We start from the raw sequence: 7,097 nt of genomic DNA on the forward strand, positions 1-7,097 counted from the left end.
GTTGTTCCGTCCTCTTTCATCAAAAAGGCATCTCCCCCTCCTCTCTTACCTGCAGCTCTGTCACACCTGTACCATCTGTGTCCTGGAACTTTGATCTGCCAGTCCTGCCCTTCCCTCAGCCATGTTTCTGTTATGACGATGATATCCCAGATCCCAGAGCCGATCCACACCCTGAGTTCATCCACCACACCTGTCAAGCCTCTTGCACTGGAATAAATGCAGTTTAAACCGATGGTGTTTCCTCTCCCGTTACCGTGCTCCTGTCTATCCTGATGGCTAAATTTGCTCTCATTGGCTACAGTATCCCCAGATTTTTCATCAGCCACTCTGTTGCTCAGTATCCATTCCCATGCCACTCTAGCTTAAACCCTCCCGAGTAGCACGAGCAGATCTCCCAGCCAGGACATCGGTTCCCCTCCAGTTCAGGTGCAACCCATCTCTCTTGTATAGGTCACCCCTCCCCCGGAAGAGATCCCAATGATCAAAGAACTTGATTCCCTGTCCCCTGCACCAGCTCCTCAGCCACACATTCATCTGAGGTATCTTTCTGTTTCTACCCTCACTGCAGGTGGCACTGGGTGTAATCCAGAAATTACTACCCTTCAGGTCCTGCTTTTTAGGTTCTTTCCTAACTCCCTATATTCACTGTGCAGGACCGCATCCCTCTTTCTACCCATGACATTGGTACCAATGTTCACTACGACCTCTGGCTGCTCTCCCTCCCCCTTGAGAATGTTCTGCAGCTGCTCTGAGACAACTCTGACCCTGATAGCTGGGAGGCAACACACCATCCTGGCATCTCTTTTACAGTCACAGAATCTCCTGTCTTGTCCCCCTAACTGTTGAGTCTCCTGTCACTCCTGCCCTGCCTGACTTCTCCCTGACCTGCTGAGCCTCCGAGCTGGTCTCAGTACCACCAACCTGGCTACTGCTGCTGTGCCCTGATAGGTCATCCCCCCAGCAGTATACAAAGGGGTAGACTTGTTGCTGAGGGGAATGGCCACAGGGGGACCCTGCACTGTATGTCTCTTCCCCTTACCTCTTCTGGTGCTCACCCAACTATCTGCAGCCTGCACCTTAGGTGTGAGCACCTCACTAAAGCTTCGGTCTGTGATGCTCTCAGCATCCCCATGGTCCTGAGTATGTCCAACTCCAGCTCCATTTCCTTCACACGGTCAGTCAGGAGCTGCAGCTGAGCGCACGTCCCACATGTGAAGCCATCAGGGACACTGGCAGTCTCCCTGCACTCCCACATCCTGAGGAGGAGCAGGTCACTGCCGTCACTGCCATCCCAGATACTCCGATAGGGAGAGGAATTCCAAGGAAAACCTCAGAAATGTGACCTCCCAAAGTGCAGCACCTCACCTGCCATTCCTCTGTCCACGTTCCCAACTGGTCAATATTCTGCTGAATCCTTTGACAACCTTCCCCACAACCCACAGCTCTGTTGATTTTTGTGTCTCTGCAGACCCAAGATCAGCCCACCTGGCATTTTCATCCAGTCACATCCCACACAACAGAGCTGCCTGCACTGATCCTTGTGGAGCACCACTGGTCACAGACCTCCAATCAGAGTAACTCCCCTCCACCATTACCCTCTGTGTTCTGTGGCCAAGCCAATTTTGAATGCATTCTACCAAGTCTTTGTGGATACAGTGTGCCTTAATGTTCTGGATCAGCCGACCACGGGGGACCTTGTTGAAAGCTTTACTGAAGTCCATGTGTACAACATCCACTGCCCTGCACTCAGCAATCGAATGTGTCACTTACTCAAAACATTCACGCAGGTTTGTAAGACATGATCTCCCCCACACAAAGCCATGCTGACTCTGCCTAATACATTTATGCTTTTTCAGAAGATCCCATCCCTAAGAATCTTCTCCAGTAATTTCCCTACCACTGACTTAGGGCTCACTGGCCTATAATTTACTGGTTTGACACTATTGCCCTTCCTATACAGGAACAGTACTTGTGCTTTCCAGTCCTCTGTGACCTTGTCTGTAATTAAAAAAGAGGCTATGAAGATCTCTATGAAGTCCCCAGCAACCTTCTGCCTTGCCTCTCTCACTCAATAACTTGTGAATATGTCCCATCCAGCCCTGGGGACTTATCCACCTTAATGTTCTTCGAGAGCCCCAACACCACCTCCTCCTTGATATCAACATGCCCCAGAATATCAGCGCACCCTTCCCTGGTCTCCACGGCCTTCTCATTGATGAACACCAATGTGAAATACTTGTTTAGTACCCTGTCCACTTCCCCTGTCTCCAGGCAGAAATACCTTCCGTTGTCCTTGTTGTCCTCCCCTCTGACAAGTGATCCATTTGTCTTTAATTGTGTGTATAAAGTGCCTTGGGATTCTCTTTCATCCTACTAACCAAAGACATTACCTGCCCCTCATTTAGCACTGCTGATTCCCTGCTGAAGTTCGGTCTTGCCTGCTTTCTGTTCCTGAAAGGCCTTGTCCAATTTCAGCTTCCTAAACCTTCCTTATGGATCCTTTTACCTTTTGACTGAATTTGCAACATCTCTCACCATCCATGCTTCCCAGACCCTGCCATCCTTGTCTTTCCTTCTCACAGAAAATGTTCAGTCTGAATTCTGACCAGCCGGCCTTTAACTCCACATCTGACAAATGGGACTTACCCAATCACAGCCACTCCCAGTCTGCTCTCCCCAGTGCCTGCCCAACACTGTTATCATTGATTATCCCCCAGTTCACCACATTCCCCCGAGGTCCAGCCTTGTCCTTATTTTGGCATCACTGTTCCCAACATGCTCTCCCATTGAAGCTTCAGTCACCGGGCCAGGCTCATTTCACAACAGAAGGTCCAGTGTGGCCCCTTCCCTGGTTGCACCATCTGCACACTGTGTCAAGAAACTTTCCTGGATACTCCCATCAAATTCTGCCCCCCGAATCCTCGGGCACTAAGGGAGCCCCAGTCTATATTGGGGGAACTAAAGTCACCCACTACAGTTACCCTGTTGCTGTTGCATCTTTCCATAACCTGCCTACATATCTGTTCCACTCTCCCCTACTGGCATTGGGAAGCCGACAGTACAACACCATCACAGTGACGCACCTTCCTTATTCCTGCGCTCCACACATGTTCCCTCACTGGATGAGCCCTCCAGCAGGTCCTCTCTCAGTGTCACTGAGAGGGCCAAGAACTGACCCCTGCGGTACTCCACAAGTTACATCCCTCTTGCTGGAAAAGGACCCTCTTATCTCAACCCTCTTGTTTCTGTGTGACGGCCAGATTTAAGTCCATGCTGACACACTTTCCCCAATGTCTTTGCCCTTAGTTTATGCCCATGTGTCTCATGTGGAACCTTGTCCAATGCCTTTTGGAAATGTAAACACACAACTTCTACAGGTTCCCCTTTATCATCTCTCCCGGCTACATCCTGAACGAGGCCCAGTGGGATGGAGGGGACTGATCATGTCCGTGAATCACAGTACAGTGTCTGGATTGTACAGGTCTCTGTCCCTGAAGTGCTGCAGCTGTCCTGATGTTTAATGGTGGAGTACAGTGCTGGCTGTGTACAGGTCTGTGTGCTCACTGCACAGTGCTTCAAGTTTTATAGCTCTGTGTCCTTATGGTGAAGCACTTGGTGTTGTAAAGTTCACTGTCCTTGTAGTCCACTGCTGACTGTTTCTGTACAGTGCAGTGCAGGGGGTTTTATACCAAAGATACCCCTCCCCTCACTCACCATGCTGAGGGTGCAGAAGTCGGTGTTCCTGCAGGACTGTGCTTGGTTTCTGCTTGTCCATCTCCCTGCTGTGCAATGCTGGAGCTGTACTGGGCAGTCCCCGTGAAGTCCAGGGCTGGTTTGTACACGTCTGTTTCCCTCCAGTGTTGGGGGAGGCTGGTGTAAAGCTCTTTCCACACTGGGCTGTGTGTGGTCTGTATTGGGCTGTGGCATCACAGTGTTTGCAAGGGTTGTTCATGTCTTTATCTGTACAGCAGAGGCGTTGGTGCTGGGAATCTGTGGCACCACAGAGCACTGCTGGGGTTGTTGGGGACTGTGTCCCTCCATTTTAGTGCTGTGTTCATTCAGCTCTCTGGGCTTGTCAGACAGAGCTGTGTGTTTTATCAGCCTGTGTCCTTACACAACAGTGTCGGGTCTGTGTTATTGTTTAATTTCAGTCCATTGCAGGGACTGTACAGGTCTCTATTCACACAGTACAGTGCCAATTAGTTGTCTGTATAATTAGGATCTGTGTCCTTCCTGTACTGTTCTGTGGCTGTGGAGGTCTTCATATGCAGCTGTTGTAAAGGCTGTATCTTGACAATACAGTGCTGGCTGTTTTAAAGCTCCATGACCTTTCAGTACAGTGCTGACTGTTGTAACGGTCTGTGCCCCTACAGTGTGGTGCCTGCTTTTGTAAAGGTTTGTGCCCTTACAGTACAGTGCCGGCTTTTGTAATGGTCTGTGTCCTTACTGTACAGTGCTGATATGTTTATAGGTAGAGTTACAGTGCAGTGCTGGGCTTGTCCAGCTCTGAGCCATTGGTGTTGTGTTTTATTAAATCTCTGTCTTTGTATTAGACAGCTGGGTGTTGTACTGGTCTGTGTCCTCACTGGCCGGTGCTGTGCTCTGGCAGCTCAGTGTGCTTGGAATGCAGTTCCCGTGTTTGTACAGAAGTGTGTCCTTGTTATACATACTGACCGTGTCCACCCTGGACTTTAGAAGGTGCAAAGGAGACCGGACTGTGTTTTTCAGGCCTTTACTGGGCCATTCAACCCATCGAGTCAATGCCGGCTCCCAGTACAACAATTCCATCAGTCCCATCCCCCACTCTCTCCCCACAGCTCTGCAGGTTATTTCCCCCGAAGAACCTGTCCAATTCCCCTTTGAATGCCCGATTTGGTCTTCCCACCACCCGTGCAGGCAGCGAGTCCTAGGTGAGAACCACACTCCATGTGTGTGCCGACCATGATGCCAATGTAAACTGCACGTCTGCCGGCACGTGGTGTGTGTCTCCCAGTCCCTGCCTGTTCATGGGCCTGTCTGAATGTCTCTTCATGTTGCTGTTGTATCTGCTCCCAACTGACAGCACATCCAACGCACCCACCACGTAAAAGAACTTGCCACGTAAATCTCCTTTCAGCTTTCCCCCCCCTCACCTTAAAATTTCTCCTCTCACCTTAAAGCCACCTTAAGCTTAGTATCTGACATTTCTACCCCGGGTAAACAGCTGTTATCTTGCCTGTCCCTGGCTTGCAATTCTTCAACTGGGTCTCCCCTCAGCCTGCAACACTCCAGGGAAAAAACAAACCACATTAGTCCCACCTCTCCTTATCAATGACAGTCTCTAATCCATTTTGGTGAATCTCCTCTCTTGTCCCTCTGAATAACCTGGGAAAGATCCCATCAGTCCCTGTGATTTATCCACCTTAATGTCCTTCAGGTGACCCAACACCATCACCTCCTCGATATCACCCTGCCCCAGATTATCACCGTCACCCTCCCTGATCTCACTGTCCTCCACGTCCTTCTCCTTGGTGAACAACAATGTGAAGTACTTGTTCAGTACCTTCCCACTTCCTCTGGGTCCAGGCATAAATTCCCTCCTTCGTCCTTGAGTGGTCCTGCCCTGTCGATGGTGACCCTGTCGTTTGTCATGTGTGTGTAAAATGCTTTGGTATTGTCTTTAATCCCACTCATCAAAGATATTTTCTGGCTCCTGATTCCCAGCCTGAGCCCTTTCCTGCTTCCTCTGTGTTCCTCAAAGGCCCTGTCCTCTACCTGCTTCCTAAACTTTGCATCTGCTTCATTCTAGTTTTTGACTAAATACAACATCCCTCATCGTCCTCAGTTCCCGAACCTTGCCATCCTTGTCTTCCTTACTCACAGGGACAGCGGGGTCCTGAATTCTGACCAGCCGGCCTTTAACTGACTCCCACATGTCAGTAGTGGACTTGCCCAGTAACAGCTGCTCCCAGTCTGCTCTCCATAACGCTGCCTAATACTGCTGTAATTAGCCGTCCCCAGTTTCCCTCTCCCCCACCCACAGGTCCAGTCTTATCCTCATACATAGCTATCTGGAAACTTACGACCACTGTTCCCCAAGACTTTCCCACTGAAACTCCACTCACCTGGCCAGGCTCACTTCCCTACAGAAGGTCGAGTATGTCCCCTTCCTGGTGTAACTGTCTACAGACTGTTTCAGGAAACCCTCCTGGTCGCACCTATCAAGTTCTGTCCCATCTAAGCCTCAGGCAATGAGGGAGCCCAGTCAATATTCGGGAAACTAAAGTCATTCACTGCAACTACTCTGTTGTTTTTCCATCTTTCTATAATCTGCCTTTGTGTCTGTTCTCCATCTACCACTGTCTACAGTGTAACCCCATCACAGTGACTGCATCTTTGCTATTCCTGAGCTCTACCCACATTGCCTCACTGGATGGGCCTCTGGGACGTCTTCTCTTAGTGCGGCTGTGACATACCCCCTGATCAGCAGTGCAGCTTCCCCACCTCGTTTACTTCCCTCTGTCTTGTGTCTGAAACATCTGAACCCTGGAACATTGCACTGATCCAGGCTGTAAGTCCATCTTCCTGAACTGTAACACTCCCTGCTTTGAAATAACCACACTTCAGCCCCTCACCACCACCATGCTCATTGCTCTGGTTCTACCCGCACTTCCGTTCAGTGTAAGGTGACCTGACCTCTCCTTCCCCTCAATACTCTTCCTTACCTACTGCTCTGGTTCCCACCCCTCTGCCATGCTTGTTGAAACCCTCCTGAGTAGCACCAGTGAACCTTTGTTTAAGGATGTTGGTTCCCCTCCAGTTTCGGTGGTACCCGACCTCCTTGTACCAATCCCACCTTCCCTGGAAGAGAGCCCAATGATCCCTGTACCTGAAGCCTTCCCTCCTGCACCAGCTCCTTTGCCGCACATTTAACTGCACTGCCTTCCTGTTTCTTACCTCGCTGGCACGGGGCACAGGGAGTAATCCTGAGATTGCCACCCTGGAGGTCCTGCTTAACTTTCTGCCCAACTCCCTGAATTCTCTTTTCTCTTTGTCTCTCTCTTGTTAGTGCCAATATGGACCACGACCTCTGGCTGCTCACCCTCCCCTTTCAGAAT

The sequence above is a fragment of the Pristis pectinata genome, chromosome 29, assembly GCF_009764475.1.
Source record: "Pristis pectinata isolate sPriPec2 chromosome 29, sPriPec2.1.pri, whole genome shotgun sequence".
NCBI classification, from domain to species: Eukaryota; Metazoa; Chordata; class Chondrichthyes; order Rhinopristiformes; family Pristidae; genus Pristis; species Pristis pectinata.